We start from the raw sequence: 22,143 nt of genomic DNA on the forward strand, positions 1-22,143 counted from the left end.
AAACAACTCTGAGGTATCACCTCACACCTAGCAGATTGGCTAACATAACAGCAAAGGAAAGTAATGAATGCTGGAGGGGATGTGGCAAAGTAGGGACATTAATTCATTGCTGGTGGAGTTGTGAACTGATCCAACCATTTTGGAGGGCAATTTGGAACTATGCCCAAAGGGCGACAAAAGAATATCTACCCTTTGACCCAGCCATAGCACTGCTGGGTCTGTACCCCAAAGAGATAATGGACACAAAGACTTGTACAAAAATATTCATAGCTGCGCTCTTTGTGGTGGCCCAAAACTGGAAAACGAGGGGATGCCCATCAATTGGGGAATGGCTGAACAAACTGTGGTATATGTTGGTGATGGAATACTATTGTGCTCAAAGGAATAATAAAGTGGAGAAGTTCCATGGAGACTGGAACAACCTCCAGGAAGTGATGCAGAGCGAGAGGAGCAGAACCAGGAGAACATTGTACACAGAGACTAATACACTGTGGTATAATCGAACGTAATGGACTTCTCCATTAGGGGCGGTGTAATGTCCCTGAACAACTTTCAGGGATCCAGGAGAAAAAAAACACCATTCATAAGCAAAGGATAAACTATGGGAGTGGAAACACAGAGAAAAAGCAACTGCCTGAATACAGAGGTTGAGGGGACATGACAGAGGATAGACTTTAAATGAACACTCTAATGCAAATACTATCAACAAAGCAATGGGTTCAAATCAAGAAAACATCTAATGCCCAGTGGACTTACGCGTCGGCTATGGGGGGTGGGGGGGAGGAAAAGAAAATGATCTATGTCTTTAACGAATAATGCTTGGAAATGATCAAATAAAATATATTTAAAAAATAAATAAATAAATAAATAAATAAATAAATAAATAAGTTCACATACTTAAAAAAAAAAAAAAGAAGTAGTCAGTCACATAGCATCTCCCTGTCCCAGCACCCCTCTGTCCCACTTAATCCAATTCCTACCCAAATACTAAACGTCCTGCCAAAAAATTACTGATTCAGGGATTCTATGAGAAACTCTGTTAGATGGTTATACATTGACATATTGAGTTATCACTATAGAAAACTCTTGTTTAGAACCACTGAGGTAATCTAAATCCATTGTCTCCATTTTGTAAGTCATTACTAGCCATTGTCCCTCCAAAAGGCTTATCTAATCCCTTAGCCTCTATCATTTTCCCCATAGAGTACATATCCCAAATCATTAAATTTTGTCACTGATCAGCAAGAAGATTCTGCGTGTCTGTCCATCATTTTGACCCTCCTGTAATCCCAGAATTATTTTTCTCATGCCAGTTCACTGACCCATGAGTATTTCGTTGAGCAGGTCTCGACAGAGAAACATAAGCTTTTTATGGCTCTTGACCTAATATAAGCTTATAATTCGTGACAATCTCTGTGTTCTTCACAACTGCTATCTAGGATATCCCCCATTCCCTAAACATACTCAACTGATTTTTAATACAAAGGTAGGACTTTCAATTTCTAATATTAAGACCATTTGTTCAATTTATAAAGATCTTTGTAGATCCTGATTTTCCAGTCAACTGTAGCTATCACCTAAATCTGAAAACAGGTAAGAATGTTGTCTATTGCTTTATCTAAGCCAACAGATAAACAAAACAGGGACAAAGACAGTCTTAAGTCTCTACATTTGATAACAAACTACCAACCCAAACAGGACACTAATGGTCATTCTTTGAGACTTGCCACTGAGCTACAGAGATGAGCATTCCTAAGTGTAGTGTCATCCTTTCCATGTCTCTCCAACTTGTCTACAAAGATACTATTAAAGAGAATTTTTAAATTCTTGTTACAATTTGAATACTACCTCTAATTGCTTTGTAGTAACCCTGTTCAAAAGAAAAGAAAATGAAGTTATAAATTAAGATTATAATGACTTTTTGTTCTAGCTTTCATTTTCTAAACAATGTAACAAAATGATGTCATTTTGAAGTTTAGGAAACTTAATCTCATTTTATTCACTTCACTTGCTCCCTTGGTCATATCTTGAAGCTTTTGGCTTATCCCTTGGTCATGGACTGCCATAGACATCTACTTCATGTCACTGGCTGTCAGTCTCTCTCCTTATAAATGAATGAATAAATGAATGAAAAATCCTTTGTAAAGTTCTTACTATGTAAAATGCATCATTCAGAGCTCTGGGCATACAAATTCAAAAATAAAAAATAAATCTTTCCCTTAAAGAAGTTACAGTCTATTGGTGAACAGAGTGGACAAAGTGTAGTTTGGCTGGGTTGGAGAACTTTGTCTAAAATATTTCAATGGTGGTGATGGGGTCATCACAGAATAGACTGATCCATCCCTTTCAGGAATATGTTATGGCTACATACTATACTACATGCATACATACATTAATTTATGCAAGTTTCCCAAGCTTGACTAACACTTACAGTTAGAAGTATTCACACACAACTCACAACTGTGATAATGATGATTCTATTTTTCAAAAAAACTAAGATTTAATCTTATTATCTAAATCCAGTATAGCACAAATAACATAAGACACATTGGTGCAGCTAAGGCATTATACAGATATTTAAAGGATGTTATCATTAAAACTAAATAGTACATTTCCCTTGTGATATGAGAGAAAGTATAAGGTTGACTAAATTTGTGTTTCTTCTTATTCCCTTTTAAAAATAGTTTATTTGGCATTATGTTCATATCAAAATAATTTCATTTCATAAAACTGTATTCTTCCAAAAATTTCTCCATTTCCATTTTATAATATATCAAATATCATTATCTTGAAATTTTAGGAGATCTGGGTTTCCAGAATACTTGGCTTGGATATATCATTTAAAACAAAGCCTCAGTTTCCCACTAGCAAAATTAGAATAATTCATCTGTTCTCTACCTTAAATTCCTTTTCTGAAACTATTTTAGAAAAAAATATCAAAAACAGTATCTTCTAGCTTTTAAAGGCTAATATGAAGTTCAAATTAGAATGAGAAAAATGAAACATGAAAATATGATTTGTTCAAACAAATGGGAGAATTGGAGGTGGGAGTCAGAAAAATCAAGTTTGAATAACTGGCTTGCAGGGCCTGAATTTCCTCGAGGTTGAATGCTTGATTGTAGGTTTGTTTGTTCACAATTACCCTTCTTGTCAAATGAATCCCTGAAACTTCAATCCACTATCTTTTCCTTCATAAAACATTTGCAGAAAAGCAATTATGCCATGTACCCAGCAATTATGATTACTGAATGAATACAGCATGAATTCTGTCATAAAGTAGAAAAGCTTCTAGTGACACTAAAAATATCTAAATAATAAGCAATTTGTAAAATCCAGAGAAAGTTCAGAGAAGTTTAATGTGATGTTGAAAAAAAGATTAGTTGCCAAAATTTATTGTAATCTTGAACCAATGCACTCAATTTTAAATTTAAAATAATATAGGTGTGGGCAGGCTTTGGTCTCCTCAGACATAACCACATACTATCAACAAAACTGCCAGCAGCATATTTCTGCAGAGACAATAATACGGTATACTTGCTGTATCATGCATTCACACATACTAAAATATACAGGGTTTACACCCTGCCAACTTGTCTTTGGTTGCTAAAGATGCTCACTTTCTGACTGCATCCAAGAGATGCATATGGTTCATTCCTATGTTTTATTCTTCAAAGATGAATTTACCTAGCTGCCAGTATACTATAGAGATATCTTAGGAAAGTGAAAAGAAAGAAATAACCTACTATGTGCCAGGCATTGTGCTAAACATTTTGAGACTTCACTTTTTTCCACAGAACGTCCCATAGAAATATAAAAGTTAGAAACTCAGACCAAATTAAAGATGTCATTACTAACCTACCTCTGCATAATTCATTTTGCTGATACCATCCTAAATTCCATTCCTCTCTTCCTTAATGCACTAACCAGAACAAAAGATGTAACACAGAATCTCCTTTCTCTTCTTGGTCACTCTTAGGGGATCCTGAAGATTTTCCTTCTGGTGAAAGGAATATCTGCTTTTCTTTCTTTGCTTAAAAGGTTTACAATGTCTTTATAAATAAAGTTCACCATTCTTCCTTTGCTATCACAACTGGAAGACAGAAGACAATAAATTGAAAAAAATATCCAGAAGAAAGTGAGAAAAAATACTAAAACTGTAGGTTCTTGCCAGGGTATCATCTCTGGCTAGGAGATCAGAGGTACAAAAGATAATTTTTGCCAGTCATTTCATAAATCTTCCCAGAAGCATAGAAGAATACCTGGAAACAAATCTTGTATGGAGAAAACAAAAAGTCTCCTCCTCCAGCACATCATCGCACACTGAACTTCTTGCCCAGATGTTTTTGTTTTTGTTTTTTTATTATCGTAGTAGACACTCTTTCTTTACTCTGGGAAGTTGTATGGAACAATCTATAATTCCTTCTTTCTTTTTTAGCTCTGGACCCTCAGACAGAGATGTAAAGCGCAAGCCAATTCCATACATCTCCTCAGAAACTAGATTCTTCTTTTGGTATCTCTGGTGGACACATATAAACATGTAAATCGGTTTTTAAAGAACACCAAAAAGCATGGCCTATTATTATTCTTCCTATGGCATTGCTTCCTTCCTAATTCACTCAAAGAGCTAATTCCCAGCTCATCAACGTATCAACTGGCATGACTACATTCAGCTGAATGACTCTTATCTGGTCTTTTTTCTGTGATTAGGTCTGTGTAAGTACATTCTGGTAGGGAGACATTTTTAGCATTACAAGAATGCTATAATTCCCATATGTGAATTTTTGGCAAATATTTATGAGCAATATAATAAAACATTGCAAAAGTCTCATGATATGGCATTCCATTTTGTATTTAGACACATGATAAAACTGACTTCATCAATTACTTTATTTTCTTATCCAAGAATTTCTAGGGAAAGGAAATGTCCTTCTCTTTTCTGACTATCTCTATTAGGCACATAAAAATAGATAATTCAGTTCCTAAAGTAATTATGTCCACATTTTAGACAAGGATCTCAAATACAGTGTACTGACAGGTATTAAAATAGCAAGTAATTCTTTTTTTTAACCCTTACCTTCCATCTTGGAGTCAATAGGCAGAAAAGTGGTAAGAGCTAGGCAACAGGGATCAAGTGACTTGCCTAGGGTCACACAGCTAGGAAGTGTCTAAGGCCAGATTTGAACCTAGGACCTCCAGTCTCTAGGCCTGGCTCTCAATCTACTGAGCCACCTACCTGCCCCTTGCAAGTAAATCTTAATTATTGCTATTTCTTCATAAGTGGAAGGCCATAAATTACTGAGAACTAGTTAACATTTTTGTTTCATAAGTTTCTGTGGATGAAGAATCTATCATCATGTCTAACCAAAAACTGATGAGTCTCTCCATAATTAGCTACACTAGTCCTCAAAACACAGTCTCTTCATGGGACCATATGCAAAACTTTTTTTCAGAAACAGTCAAGTCTTCAATAGCTTGGCAAAGTCTTTGAGAACCCAAAATGAGTTCCAACAAAGATCTTGCAACAGTAGAGTCTGTAACATCTTGTATTCTAGAGCCCGAGTCTTCAAGAACCAAAGGTCACTTCTACATCATAATAAAGCAACAGAAAAGGGCATTAGGAAAGGCTATAAAGCCTCAAAGTAGCTTTTTGGATGACTGTTTTCTGGCTTAAGGGGAAAAAAATACCAAGAATTTGAATCTTGACTCAGTAAAATTCTTTAAAGAACAGATTACTCTTCCATAAAATAAGAACTTCTAAATGTGTCAACTCACATCAGGAAACAAAAATGCAAAGTTGTTATAAGAAAAGGTCAGAACTAACAAGGTTTACAAAATAAAATTTAAATACCCACAATGTTATTTAAATTAAGCTTTTTAAAAAGATGTTTAATTTTGCTTTCATACCAGTTATTTCTACTATACTTTATGCCCCATGAACTTCCCACCATTTTAAAGAAAAGTAGTTAAGCAAAACTAATGAGACAGTAATAATGTCAGAGAGTATGGGCCCCCTTCTGGACCTGTAATTTTCTTGCCTCTCTAATGAAAAGAAAGGTTCATTTCTTTTTCTCTTTGATAGATAGGGACAAGGTCAATCATTCTTCTCCACTTAGTTTTGCTTTATTGATCTTGTCAGTTACATTACTGCATTACTAGTGTATATTGTTCTGATGGTTCTACTATGTTCATGCACAATCAGATCATATAATTGTTCGCATGTTTCTCTGTCTATTGCCCTGTGCTGATGAAAGTTTCATCAATGACAGAAGAAAGATGTAAGTTTATCAAATATGTGAGTGAATAACATGTGGCTGATAAGAATAGCTGACAATTAATGATAGAAGCAGAATATAATGAAATTTCAATGGGTTCAAATGGCAGGTTGTGCTAGTGAGATTACATTTAATAAGGGTAAATGGAACCCTACAAATTTTGTTTCAAAATTCAACTTTTCAAATACAATATGAAGGATGCAATGCTATATACACTGGTCAGAAGAGCAGGAGCTTTTATTATTGAACTACAAATCCAGGCTGAGTCAAAGAACTTTGGAGTTTTAAAGGTCCCCCCCCTTCACTTTAAAAAATGTAATGCTTTATTCTTTTAGTGGGGATGGATACAATTTGCCCAGAATATGGATATATAGTCTGACTAGGAATATTAGAAAACCAAGTTGATATTAAAAATTTGCAATATGTCCAGGAGAGGGTAACTTAAGGGGGGGGGGGGCTAGTGTCTCTAGACCATGCCATGGGAAAACTATTTTAAAGTACTAGAAGCATTTAGTTTAAAGAAGGGTTTTTATTTTTTAATAGGGTAAGGAGTCGATGCTATCATCAATTACATGAAGGCTCTCACACTGAAAACATATTAAACTGGTTCAGGCTGGTACTTAGCACAGCAAAGCAGAATAAGAGATAAATGGAGGCTGTGGAATAAGGAGCAGAATAGACACTGAAGAAAATTCCATCAGCACAGGACCATGAACAGAGAAACGGTTGTACCTGAAGACAGAAGAACCATAAGAATAATATATACTAGTAATATAACTGACAAAACCAATAAACAAAGCTAAATAATGAATGATGGTAATGATTGTCCTTGTCCCTATCTATCTAGGAGAAAAAGAAATTAACCTTTATTTTCATTAGAAAGGTTCTATAGACTATAGGTCCAGAATGTAACCCATACGATCAGACATTATTACTATCTTCTTAGTTTTGCTTAACTACTTTTTTAACATGGTGGAAAGCTCATGGAGCATGGAATATACTAGAAATAAATACTATGAAAATCAAATCAAAATTTGGCCTGAATGAATGGGAAAGTTTCCAGCAAATCAAAAAACAAAACAAAAACAAAAACAAAAACTTGAAAGTGAACAAATTAAAAATCTGCAAAAGAAAACTAAATTAGAAATCCTAAAAAATTAGGGAGAAAGTAATAAAATTGAAAGTGAAAAAACTATTGAACTAATAAATAAGACTAGAAGGTGTTGTTTTGAAAAAACAGACAAAATAGACAAATTACTGGTCAATCTAATAAAAAAATGAAAGAAGAAAACCAAATTAAGAGTAGCATAGATAAAAAGGGAGACCTCACCTCCAATGAAGAGGAAATTAAGGCAATCATTCAAAATTATTTTGCCCAATTATATGGCAATAAATATGGCAATCTAGGTGATATGGATGAATATTTACAAAAATATAAATTCCCGAAATTAACAGAGGAAGAAATATAATTCTTAAATAATCCCATATCAGAAAAAAGAAATTGAACAAGCCATCAAAGTTCCCTAAGAAAAAATCCCCAGGGCCTGATGGATTCATAAGTGAATTCTATCAAATATTCAAAGAACAACTAATCCTAATACTATACAAACTATTTGACATAATAAGCGAAGAGGGAGTTCTAACAAATTCCTTTTATGACACAAAGCCATTTTGGAATACTGATTACAAAGCCAAGCAGGTCAAAAACAGAGAAAGAAAACTATAGACCAATCTCCTTAATGAATATAGATGCAAAAATCTTAAAGAGAATACTAGAAAAAAACGACTCCAGCAAATCATCAGGAGAGTTATTCATTATGATCAGGTGGTATTTATACCAGGAATGCAAGGATGGTTCAATATTAGGAAAACCATCCACATAATTAATCATATCAATAAGCAAACCAACAAAAATCACATGATAATCTCAAAAGACACAGAAAAAGCCTTTGACAAAATAGAACACTCATTCCTATTGAAAAACACTAGAAAGTATAGGAATAGAAGGTCCTTTCCTAAAATTAATGAGCAGTATTTATCTAAAACCATCAGCAAACATCATCCAAAATGGAGATAAACTAGATGCACTCCCAATAAGATCAGGAGTGAAACAGAGATGCACATTATCACCTCTATTAAGAAAAAGAAATTGAAGTTATTAAAATTGGCAATGAGAAGACCAAGCTATCACTCTTTGTGGATGATATGATGGTCTACTTAAAGAATCCTAGAGAATCAACTAAAAAGCTAATGGAAAAAATCAACAACTTTAGCAAAGTTGCAGTATACAAAATAAACTCACATAAATCATCAACATTTCTATATATTTCCAACACATCTCAGCAGCAAGAATTTATAAAGAGAAATTCCATTTAAAATCACCCTAGACAGTATGAAATACTTAGGCATCTATCTGCCGAGACAAACACAGGAACTATATGAACATAATTACAAAACTCTCCACACAATTAAAAGTAGATCTAAACAATTGGAAAAAACATTAACTGTTCATGGGTAGGATGAGCTAACATAATAAAAATGACCATCCTACCCATACTTATTTACTTATTTAGTGCCATACCCATTGAACTACCAAAAACCTTTTATCCTGAATTAGAAAAAACCATAACAAAGTTCATTTGGAAGAACAAAAGATCAAGGATATCCAGGGAAATCATGAAAAAAAATGTGAAGGAAGGTGGCTTTGCAGTCCCAGATTTCAAACTATATACAAAGCAGTGGTTATCAAAACAATATAGTACTGGCCAAGAGACAGAAAGCAGGATCAGTAGAATAGACTTGGAGTAAGTGACCTCATGATAAGCCCAAAGATCCCAGCTTTTGGGACCAAAATCCACTATTTGATAAAAACTGCTTGGAAAATTGGAAGACAGTATGGGAGAGATTAGGTTTGGATCAACATCTCACATGCTACACCAAGATAAACTCAGAATGGGTGAATGGATTGAATTGAATATAAAGAAGGAAACTATTATAAATATATTAGGTGAACACAGAATAATATACAAGTCAGATCTTTGGGAAAGGAAAGATTTTAAAACCAAGCAAGAATTTAAAAAATCACAAAATTTAAAATAAGTAATGTTATTATATTAAATTTAAAAGCTTTTTGTACAAACAAAACCAATGAAACCAAAATGAGAAGGGAAGTAACAAATTGGGATATAATCTTCATAACAAAAACCTCTGACAGAGGTCTAATTACTCAAATTTATAAAGAACTAAGCCAATTGTACAAAAAATAAAGCCATTCTCCAATTGTTAAATGGGAAAGGGACATGAATGGGCAATTTTTAGTCAAATAAATCAAAACTCTTAATAAGCACATGAAAAAGTGTTCTAAATCTCTTATAATCAGAGAGATGCAAATCAAAACAACTCAGAGGTATCACCTCACACCTAGCAGATTGGCTAACATGACAACAATGGAAAGTAATGAATGCTGGAGGGGATGTGGCAAAGTTGGGATATTAATGTATTGCTGGTCAAGTTGTGAATTGATCCAACCATTCTGGAGGGCAATTTGGAACTATGCCCAAAAGGTGCTAAAAGATTGTCTGCCTTTTGATCCAGCCATAGCACTGCTGGGTTTGTACCCCAAAGAGATACTAAGGAAAAATATATGTACAGGAATATTCATAATTGCATTTTTTGTGGTGGCAAAAAATTGGAAAATGAGGGGATGCCCTTCAATTGGGGAATGGCTGAACAAGTTGTGGTATATGTTGGTGATGGAATACTATTGTGCTATAAGGAACTGTGTCAAGGAAGCTCATCCCCTCCCCCTTCCTGAGTAACTTTACCTGTCCATCAAACAATCCTGACATACCACAGTTGCACCAGGTTTGCATCACCTTGCATCGGCATACGTTCTGTACATCAATAAAAGTGAAGTTTTGGGGCAGAACACAGGGAGATGAACTAGAAGACCAGAAGGGAAGGGGGAAGGAGGAAGAGACTGGCAAGTTAAGCTATCATGCGAACAGGTTACTTAGGAATGATTATCTACCCATCCTAATAAATTATAAAGTATATACCTCTGGGTAGAAAGAAATATTATTTAAATTTTAATTATTACAGAACAATGAACTGGAGGAATTCCATGTGAACAGGAATGACCTCCAGGAATTGATGCAGAGTGAAAGGAGCAGAACCAGGAGAACATTGTACACAGAGACTGATACACTGTGGTACAATCAAATGTTATGTACTTCTCCATTAGTGGCAATGCAGTGATCCTGAACAACCCAGAAGGATCTACAAGAAAGGACACTATCCACATTCAGAGGAATATCTGTGGGAGTAGAAACATAAAAGAAAAACAACTGCTTGGCTACACGGGTCTAGGGGATATGATTGGGGATGTAGACTCTAAATGAACATCCTAGTGCAAACATCAACAACATGGAAATAGGTTCTGATCAAGGACACATGTAATACCCATTGGAATTGCGCATCAGCTATGGGAAGGGTATGGGGAGGAGAGGGAGGGAAAGAATATGATTCTTGTAACCAAGGAATAATAAAATTTTAAAAAAAGAATGGAAATCTCATTTTCAATTCAACTTAATAAGCTTTTATAAAATATAAATCTTCTAGACCCCATGCTAGAAACTGGGAACACAAAAACAAAAATGACACCATACTTGAACTCAAGTAGCTTACTTTCTGTGAAGTAAACTCTGTGTACCAAAATTAATAAATATAAAGTTTGTAAGAAGTGATGCCAGAGGTAAAAAAAGCTCAGCATTTGGGAGGAAAAAGGGTAGATTTTCTTTCCATTTTCAGATGAACATAAAAAGAAAATGAAGGCACCCCATGTAGCCCCCCATCCCCTTTTTTCCTACAGATTTCTCATTTGGTTGGTCAGAACCCATCTGGTGGGCCTGCTGTCCTGCCTGCACATGTTCTTCCTTTCCTCTTCCCAGTTTAAGACTTACCACTGTTATCCCAAGATCACACCTGTGGGAGGTGACTAACCCAAAGTCCCCAAACTACTCCAAACATTGGATCTCCTTCCTTTCCTTTTCCCAAATATTAGGTGCTAGATTTCTCTAGCTTCCTACCCACCATTGACTAGTTGACATGGTAGCTTGCACCATTTCAATGAGCAAGGGAATACTAACTACATTCATTCCAGTAAGGGGAATTCCACTGGGTAATCATAGCTACCCCAATACTGAATCCTATATTCACCAGTTCTTACAGATTAATAACATATCTCTATACCCTCCAATTCCTCAGGAACTGATGTGTGACCTGCAAATTCATGCAAAGGGCTCTCTGTCTTCACCTTCCCCTCTAGCTCTCTTTTTCTTGTATCTTGTATGTCCCAATTAAAATGTGACCACTGTGACAGTAGAAATTCTTTTTTATTAATTGCATCTCTAGTTCTTAGTTCAGATAATGGTAATGTCTAATTAAAACTTTTTATCCATTCACTCACTCAAGAAACACAAAAATTCTGTAGGTGAGTTAGGAGTTCATTTCAGGTATGAGGAGCTGATTGTGCAATACCTTTGAGACAGCAGGGAGAAAGATAAATTTGGGAAAGAGCAAAAGGAGAAGTTCCCTTAAAATTCCTAGATGTCTTTAACCTCATATACCATACTCAACTATTAAGAATGAAAAGAGTTTATTCATTCTCTTTGTCTTTTACAAGATAAATGGAACTGAAAGAAGCAAGCTCAGTACAGTATCTCCTCAAGTACAATGATGACAAGTAACTTCTTCAAACTAGGACAAATATTCTCAGAAATCACCATCTTTTCCTGGGCCAGGTCTCAATAAAACCATATATTCGGCCAATTACATTATGAATTTGGAAGACTAATACTTAAAGTCTTTACTAATATAATTTTAGCTATTCAGAAATTCAGTTAACAAGTTCAATAACACTCTGGACACTGGCTCATTTGTCAAGATATACACACCGCAGTTGTTTTCTGGCTCTAGGCCAACAGTCTTGGGCACCATATTACACTTTAATACTTACATAAGCCATATGCATAAGGGAATTACATTATAATTGCTATGAAAATATCATATAATTTCCCAATTAGTATGTATGTAAATTCAAGTAACATCTCATTAATTTGGAAGTTTTAAAATATAACTGTATTGTTTAGACATTGGCACTATTTCCTTTATTCCTTAATAGTTTCATTCAAAGAGAAAAATCTCATTTTCTCCTGATTCATAGTTCATACCAATAACCTAATATATAAGGTTATATAACATAAATATAAGGTTATAATATATGAATATTTTTAATTTGTTTTTTCATTCTAGTCATAAAGATCACAAGATTTAGACCTTTTTAAGGGACACTGGAGACAGATCCTCTGATTCAATCCTCTCACTTTCAAGATATGGATATTGAGATACTTAGAATTAATAAAGAAGTGAATGGGGGAAAAACATTTATTGTGTTTACTTTGTGCCAAGCAAAATGCTATGTTCTAGGGATAAAAGAGAAAAAAGTGAGTTAGTGCCCACTCTCAAGGAGTTCAGACACTAATTAGGGAAGATGACATGAAAAAGGGAAAGTTCAGCATCATGAAAGACAAAATGTCCAGAAATTGTGCTGTTGTAACAGTGCTAAGACCCGGAAGTCCTTAGGTCCTCAGAGATTAAGTGATTTATGGCCACTGAGTTAGGCAATTCTGGAGCCAAAATTTAGAAATGGACCCCTGAATGTGAGGCCGATAGATGGTACAGGAGGTAGAGTTCTGAGTCCTAAGTCAGAAACACCTGGTTTCAATGTCAGCCTCAGACAATGACTAGCTATTTGAACCTGAACAATTCACTTCATCTCTGTTTGCCTTAATTCATTGAAGAAGAAAATGCCAGACCACTCAGAATCTTTGCCAATGACCCATAATGGCATATAATGGTCATGCAGAGTCAGACCTCTGAATGTCGTTCTGGTAGTACAAGCCCCTCCACCCAGAACCACTCTCTTTCCCAGCTTTTTTCAGACAATGTCCCTATTTACTCTAGTTTGCATCCCCTAGACATAAACTGTTTCCCTGTCACTGTGTGTCTACTTCTGTCATTTCTAATTCCTAGAATGCCCTTTCCTACCCCGTCTCCTTTTGAATTCCAAATCCTATGATCATATGAGCCTACTCTTCATTAAGATCCACCTCAAATGACACATCCTCCATGAAGCTTTAACCAGGAGTTGGAGAAAACTTTCCAACCTTCAAACTTCTCTAGTACTGGCTCTAGAATGAAAACTATATTCTGGGTTGATCCCATTTTGGCAAACTATGGAATGACATAGACAAGAGCAATACAAAATGGGAAGGCGTGAGTGGATTACTATGCAAATCACTATTGAAATCCTAAATATATTTATGTATGTGTATGTATGTATGAATGCATATGTGTGTGAGTGTATGCATATGTATGTTCCATTATAATTTCATTACAATACAATTACATTCATTACAATAAAAACCAAAAATAAAATCACTAATTTGGAAAAAAATGTTCCTATTTTTACCTCTTTTGCTGAGTATGTTTTGAGTTAAATCCTTGAATAAGATGAACCAAGGTGGACATGATAGCATAATCCCTATTACTGAGAAGGCTAAACCCGTTGGATTATTGCTTGAGTTTGGGAGTGTAAAGATTAAAATTTAGGGGAGACTGAGGCAGGTAGAAATTAGTTTCTCTCTACAAAGAGTATTACATTTTTAGAAGTTTATTAAAGGTTAAGGATTAAAGAAAATACAGGATAAGAAACAACATGTGCCTAGGCCAGAGGCCTAGACAAGATAACCTCACATCATGGAAGAGACACCTCTGTTCCAAAACGGAAGTCCAAAAAGAGACACAAAAGCCTTTGCAATCAGCTTAAATCCCTTCTCAATCTCAGCCCACCTCAGAATTCCATGAAATTACAAAGCATTTTGGGGATGTGGAGCAAGGACTTGTGGGGATCGAAGTCCAGAGTTCGAGTCTATTTTTACAGGAGTTCTGAGCTACAATATGGCTAAAGCTGATCATTTATCTATAAAGAAGATTGACACAGATGTGATAAGACCATGGGGTGAGGGGATCCAGGTTGCCTAAATGAGGGGTGAATCAACCCAGTTCAGAAATAAAGTATATCAAGAATTCGAGGCCAATCAGTAGTGGGATCAGGCTCATGAGTGTTAGTTATATTTCCAACCTACTGTGAGATAGGAACCCAGTCTCAAAATGTAAAAAGAGATCAAAATATTGGTTGCAAGCTCCTGGCAGGATGCAGAGCTCATGAATTATTTATTACAGTTATCTCCCTTGGGTCTTGGCACAAAGAGGGTGATAGTTATGACTTAAATTCCATGAAAGATACAGTAAGGGGGGGTGATAATTTACAAACTAATTTCTTTAAATAGAAAGCTATTTGGAATATTTAAAATAATATTGCATTTAGAAATATGGGATCTTAAGAATCTTTTGCCACCTGCTTGGCAAAGAATGATACACTTGTCACCTTATGTGTTTCTCCACTCCAGCCAAAATACACTAATGTGATAATGTAGATATAGCATCCATAATTCACACTGAATAAAGACTCTGACACAGATGGTACAACTAAGGCCTTTTTTTTTTTTTTACAGAATATTACTAGGTACCACAAGCATTTAGTTGGTCTGAGCATGGTCCTAATTAATCCACATGGGGTCATTTGTGGGACCCTGAGCTGAAAGTTAGTTTGCATGGCCATTACTAGCACCAACTATATCAAGAATTCTGGGGAGCAGCTGGGTAGTTCAGTGGATTGAGAGCCAGCCCCAAAGATGGGAGGTCCTAGGTTCAAATCTGGCTGTGTGACCCTGGGCAAGTCACTTAATCCCCATTGCCTAGCCCTTACCACTCTTCTGCCTTGGAACCAATACACAGTATTGATTCCAAGACAGAAGGTAAGGGTTAAAAAAAAAAAGGATTGTGGCCAGTTACCTCCAACACATATAGGCTTGATTTAAAAAAAAAAGCAATGTCATGAATTGGGAAAGCATCTGACCCACCAATTCTAATGCCTGGATAATACCAAGAACAATACTGTTATAGGTTTGTTTGGGGTTTTACTCTATTTTGGATTGGATTATATTTTATTCCCATCCATTTATCCTATTCTTAAAAAAATCATTCAGTCTTTGTATATATGATAAGCGACAAATTGTATTCAAAGTTTTCAGATGACGCCTTGAATTTGACTTACATTTAAAACTTTGACTAGATCAGAAAGGATTCTAGAAAAAGACTACATGACCAATTTTGTGTGTTCTAGTGGAGATTTCTTATGCATGTGGGTTTAATTCCTTGGCTCTAAGGTGCCTCGCCATTCTCAAATTCTGAAATTGTGTGATGCCCAAACCTTTTATTTTCAGTGCAAACTATATGCAAATCCCACAGATAAAGTCAGTCAAATATGTATTGGTCAGAATTTCATATGAATTTCTTAGGTGAGTCACATCAGTTTCCCTATCCTTAATTTCATCATCTGTAACATAAGAGTGCCGAATTGTATGACCTTTAAATTCCTTTTCCAAACTTAAATCTTTGATAAGAGACATTGTTGTATAGTAGACAATGTGCTAGCCCAAAGCAATAAGACCTGGTTTCAAATTCTGTTTGTAATAGAAGATTGTGATGAAGCTAATGACACTACTTGTCTCAGTGTCTGAGGCAATTAAGCAATCAGTAACGTAGTATTAATTAACTGCCTAGTGTTTGCCAGTCTCCATGCTAAACACTGGGAATAAAAAAGGTAAAACTGAAATATTCTCTTCCCCGAACTTAAGTAGGGGTTCTCAAATGTTTTCTAAGTGTCCTGACCCCCTTGGCCTTTCTGGTTAAGTCTATGGATCCCTTTTCAGTATAATGTTTTTAAATAAATAAAGGAAAGCACATAGAATCACAAAGCATTTAGTAGAATTCCTGGTGCATAGAAGGAGCTTAAAAATGTTTATTGGACAGAGAAACTCCCTGAAATCTAGGAATCCAGGGACAAAGGGTAAATAACCCCAGTTCTAAGTAAGACTTCAAGAAACAAAGGAATTGCTGCTTTACACTGGGGGGAGGGGGAAGAGTCCAACCTGGGGATTTTGCATACCAATGAAATTCAAGTCTGGAATTTTAAAAAATGAAGAAAAAGAACATATGATTCTGGGACTGAGGTTAAATCTCTATTTTAAGCACAATTATTTTTTTTCATTATTGCTCAGATATACTTTAAACATAAATGAGCACTGGTTAATTTGTTAATCCTATGAAAAGCATTTTTTAAATCTTACAAAAAGGAATGTGCACATTTCTAATGTGGAAAATTGAATCAACCAACAAATATTTATTAATAATCACCTATTCACTAGGCATTGTGAAAATAATATCCAGGCTTAGAGTAGAAAAAGAGACAAATGACAATCCCTTCCCTAAGGAATTTACCATTTAATGGAAAAGGCAAAATGCAAAATGATACATACAGATCAAATTATATGCAGGGAAAGAATAGGAAATAATTAACAAAGGGATAGCACAGAAATTACAAAATTGGGAAAAGCTTCCTGTAAAAGGTGGTATTTTAGTTGGGACTTAAAGGAAACCAAGAAGGTTAGTTATGCTTCTCCAAATATGCCAACAATGCCCAGACTTCTTCTTAATGAAACACTTCCACTTTCTCGGCTATAAGGTTGTTAGAGACGCACACTGTCCTATATAGGTTGATAATAAAAATATAAGCAGTGACAAAGTTTCAATACTATAATTTGTCATCAGTTTTCCCACACATAGTTGGCCATGAGACCCTTTTTGACTATGTAATGACAGAAACAATAAATCCTGGTCAAGAAGGCATAGGAAGCATTTTATAAAACATTTTTTGATAATAAAGAAGTCAGGGTAATCCTGCCACAGAATTAAGAAAATAAATGCTTTTTTCTTTAGTAATTTTTGATATAAAAATACTCTAATACACTTTGATCAATGAATCAAAAAGCATTAACTAAGCACCTGCTATGTTCCAGGCACTGCGCTGAGCAGTAGGGGTGTAAAGAGAGACAAAAGACAATCCTCCTCCAGAAGCTCACAATGAGGGAGACACCATGTAAGCAAATAGTATTTAAGATTACTAGGAAATAATTAATAAATGGAAGATCCTAAAATTGAGAAGGGTAAGAACAGACTTCCAGAAAAGAAGAGAATTTAGTTGAGACTTAAAGGAAATGAGTAGGGAGAGTTGAAGATAGAGAATACTCTAGGCACGGTAGATAACCAGAGAAAATACCCAGGGCCAAGCATTTTGTTTGTTGCTGTAATATTAAGTTAATAAATGATGTTAATAATGAGGACACTGTGGTAATATACTTTGCTCTATATCCACAAAGTATTTGCAGTTTACCTCCTTAGGGCTCAGTGCACAAACTGATCTGGAGGTCCTTCTTATAAAAACTTATAACTTTTATTTATATATATTAAAGGTTTAAGCATATCTAAAAGGGTTCCTTAACAATAAGGAAGCTAAATCACTCTACCCAACCAAATTTCATCACAAGGTGAAGTCTTCAGCTCTCAGGAATTCACCTGAGCTATACTATGGCTCCTTAAATCTTATTAAAAATCCCAAACTATCGATGCTAAGCTAACTAAATCCTTAATTATCTATGACTTAACGTTGTCTTCAGATCTAGAAATATAGTGAGCAAAATGGCTGAGCTCACTACAGTGGAGTGTGGCTCTAGAGGCTTCAGAGTCCAAGGCGAACAAGGTCTTCTGGTCTTTCTCCTTTCATACAAAGGTTTTCACAGCAGCAGGTATACATACACCAGTCTTCTTCCAGATATTTTTTCCACAGTGAGGAATGGACAAACCCTCAAGATAGCTCAAGGGCTTCTCTTTCTTTCCTGTCACAAACAGAGAAAGAGCAGTGCAGGCTAGTCTCCACAAAAGTCAGACTAACTGCCTCAGAACTCTACCTGCCCTTCCCCTTTCAAAATTCCAAGCCTTTCACAAAAATTCTTTCTTGCCTCAGTCATTCTCCAGACTCAGAGACAGCCTTACAAAATTCCTCATCTTATCAAACTGTATCAATATATTCCTAATTTCCTTTCTATATTGTACACTCAGGAAGCCAATGTCACTGAAATTATAAGTATGTGTTGGGGAGTAATGTATAAGAAGACTGGAAAAGTAGGTTATGAAAGGATTTGAATGACAATCAATGGATATTGTATTTGATTTTGGAGGCAGTAGGGAGCCACTGGAGTTTGTTGATGGGGTAAACATTATATGGTTGGACTTATACTTTAAAATATGACTTTAGTGGCTGAATGGAAGATGTATTAGAGTGGGGATACACTTGCGGCTGGCAGACCCAATAATCCAGCATGACATGATACAGGTCTGTGTCAGAGTGGTGGCAGTGTCAGAGGGAAGAAGGAGGCATATTCCAGAGATGCTTTGAAGTGGAGATGTATAGCCTTTAAAAACAGATTGGAGGGAGAGGTGGAGTCAAGATGGCGGCCTAGAAGGAGCAGAAGTTCAGACCTCTGAATACCCTTCATTACAGATCACATACTGAATGCTCCTAGGGGACTGAAAATCAAACCTAAAAACAAGATAGAGCCAAGGAACCCTCCTGCTGGACTCAATTCAAAAAGTGCACCTCCCCAAAAGCCAGAATCCAGGAACACTCGGATTTAAGGGGAAGGCAGAAGGAAGGTCCCAGGAACCCTCCCCCACCACCACCTAGAGTGCTGAGATTCTAGTGGCAGCAGGAACTTCCAGCCAGGCAAAGGTGCTGGTCTAGAGGGTGTACCTTGTGGGCAGGGCTGTGCCAAGTTCAGAGCATTGAACACAGACAGCAGGGAAAGAGCTAGACAGGGAGCATAGAACTGGCAGCCATGCCAGAGCTGTGAAGATCTTCCATATTTGCTCCAGCCTTACAGGAGGTGAGGTCCTCAGAGCACACCCAGCCCAACCCAGATGAACTTAATCCCATCAAAAGTCTTCAGAACTCAGGGAAGTCCAGGCTCCACACCCTTCCCTCATTGACTGCTGCACTCTAATCCAATCAAAAGCCTCCAGAGGACAGGGAAGCTCAAACCCCCAACAACCCTCCCCTAGAGACTACCCAGAGATCTTCTATCAAAGCTCCAAGAGAGGAGACTGACAGAAGCCCCCAAAACCAAAAAAATGAGAGGAGCAAGAGCACAGACAAATACAGGGAACAAAGAAGGGGTGGATATGAGCAAACAACAGAAAAAGAAGAAAGAAATTGCAATAAATAGCTTCTACACAGCAAATGGAACAGAGGGGGAGGGATAAGGAAACAATAAATCAGAAATCCCAGTGAACTGGATACAGGCTTTGGAAGAACTTAAAATGCAATTCAAAACACAATTAAGAGAAGCTGAACACAACTTTAACAGCAAGATAAGTCATCTGGAAACAAAAAACAGTGTCTTGAAAGTCAAAATTAATCAGCTGGAAAATCAGGCAAAAGAGATGAAAGATGAGGCAAAGAAGATGAAAGATGAGGTAAAGGAGATGAAAGATGAGGTAGAGAGGATGAAAGATAAACTCCATAGAAAATCAGACCAGAAAGAGAAGAATGACCAAAAAGCCAGGGATCCAGTTTTTAAGAACCAGAATACAACAACTAGAATTAGGTGACCTCACAAGGCAGAAGGACAGTATAAAACAAAACCAAAAAAATGAAAAAATTGAGGAAAATATGAAGCATCTCATTCACAAAACAGAGAATTTAGAAAACCATTCAAGGAGAGACAATTTAAGAATCATAGGTCTACCAGAAGACCATGACAAAAGAAAAAGTCTGGACACAATACTAGAGGAAATTATTCAAGAAAACTGTCCCGATATTCTAGAACAAGAGGGAAAAGTGGAGACTGAAAGAATCTACAGATCACCTCCTGTACTTAATCCCCAACTGAAAACACCCAGGGATGTTATAGCCAAATTCAAGAACTATCAGACCAAATAAAAGATATTACAAGCTGCCAAGAAGAAGTCATTCAAATACCATGGAACCAGAGTGAGGATAACGCAGGATCTGGCTGCATCCAAAATGAAGAACCGAAAGGCATGGAATATGATATTCTGGAAAGCAGGGGAACTAGGTCTACAACCAAGAATCAACTACCCAGAAAAACTGACTATATTCTTACAGGGGAAAGTATAGTTATTCAACAAAATAGTAGAATGCCAAGAATTTGCAAAGAAAAGACCAGACCTGAACAGAAAATTTGACATCGAAGCACAGAACTCAAGAGAATGATCAAAAGGTAATTAAAAGAGGGAAAAAAGAAAAACAAAACAAAACAAAAATTTAAGAGACTCAATAAGTTAAAATTTTAATTTTAATAATAAATAGTATATATCTAAAACCATCAGCTAATATCATCTGCAATGGGGATAAACTAAATCCATTCTCATTAAGATCAGGAGTGAAACAAGGATGCCCATTATCACCTCTACTATTTGACATTGTACTAGAAACACTACCAGTAGCAATTAGAGAAGAAAAAGAAATTGAAGGCATCAAAATAGGCAAGGAGGAGACCAAGTTATCACTCTTTGAAGATGACATGATGGTTTACTTAAAGAATCCTTGAGAATCAACCAAAAAGCTAGTTGAAACAATCAACAATTTTAGCAAAGTTGAAGGATACAAAATAAACCCGCATAAGTCATCAGCATTTCTATATATCTCCAACGCATTTCAGTAGCAAGAATTAGAAAGAGAAATTCCATTTAAAATCACCATAGACAAAATAAAATACTTAGGAATCTACCTGCTGAAACAAACACAGGAACTATATGAACACAACTACAAAACACTCCACACAACTGAAACTAGATCTAAACAATTGGAAAAACATTGATTGCTCATGGGTAGGATGAGCTAACATAATATAAATGACAATCCTACCCAAATTAATTTACTTATTTAGTGCCATACCCATTGAACGAACAAAAAACATTTTTAATGAATTAGAAAAAACCATAACAAAGTTCATTTGGAAGAACAAAAGATCACAGATATGCAGGGAAATCATGAAAAAAAAAATGCAAAGGAAGGAGGACTTGCACTCCCAGATCTCAAACTCTACCTATAAAGCAGTGCTTATAAAAACAATTTGGTACTGGCTAAGAGACAGAAAAGAGGATCAGTGAAATAGACTTGGGGTAAATGACCTCAGCAAGACAGTCTATGATAAGCCCAAAGATCCCAGCTTTTGGGACCAAAATCCACTATTTGATAAAACTGCTGGGAAAACTGGAAGACAGTATGGGAGAGATTAGGTTTGGATCAACATCTCACACCCTACACCAAGATGAACTCAGAATGGGTGAATATCCTGAATATAAAGAAGGAAACTATAAGCAAATTAGGTGAACACAGAATAGTATACTTGTCAGATCTTTGGGAAAGGAAAGACTTTAAAACCAAGCCAGAGCTAGAAAAAAATACAAAATGTAAAATCAATAATTTTGATTACATCAAATTAAAAAGTTTTGTACAAACAAAACTAATGCATCCAAAATTAGAAGGGAAGCAGCGAATTGGAAAACAATCTTCATTACAAAAACCTCTGACAAAGGTCTAATTACTCAAATTTGTAAAGAGCTAATAAACCAGTTATACTAAAAATCAAGGCATTCTCCAATTGATAAATGGGCAAGGGACATGAATAGGCAATTTTTAGTCAAATAAATTAAAACTATTAATAAGCACATGAAAAAAGTGTTCTAAATCTCTAATAATCAGAGAAATACAAATCAAAACAACTGAGATGTATCACCTCACACCTAGCAGATTGGCTAACATGAC

At 35.8% G+C, this 22,143-nt stretch overlaps 1 protein-coding gene across 5 annotated transcripts in view; it reads right to left on the reverse strand.

Moving 5' to 3' along the window:
- The window catches only part of CTNNA2 (catenin alpha 2), a 1,548,366-nt gene that overhangs the window by 1,489,075 nt on the left and 37,148 nt on the right, over window positions 1–22,143 (reverse strand). Inside the window, exon 1 of one of the 5 annotated variants that reach the window (XM_001364375.4) lies at window positions 18,008–20,618. The exons of the other annotated variants lie outside the window; for them this stretch is intronic. The gene's annotated coding sequence lies outside the window, so the exon portion shown is untranslated. Of the gene's footprint in view, window positions 1–18,007; window positions 20,619–22,143 lie in introns of those variants that run through there. 5 annotated transcript variants of the gene reach the window in all.

Source organism: Monodelphis domestica, chromosome 1 (assembly GCF_027887165.1).
Source record: "Monodelphis domestica isolate mMonDom1 chromosome 1, mMonDom1.pri, whole genome shotgun sequence".
NCBI classification, from domain to species: domain Eukaryota; kingdom Metazoa; phylum Chordata; class Mammalia; order Didelphimorphia; family Didelphidae; genus Monodelphis; species Monodelphis domestica.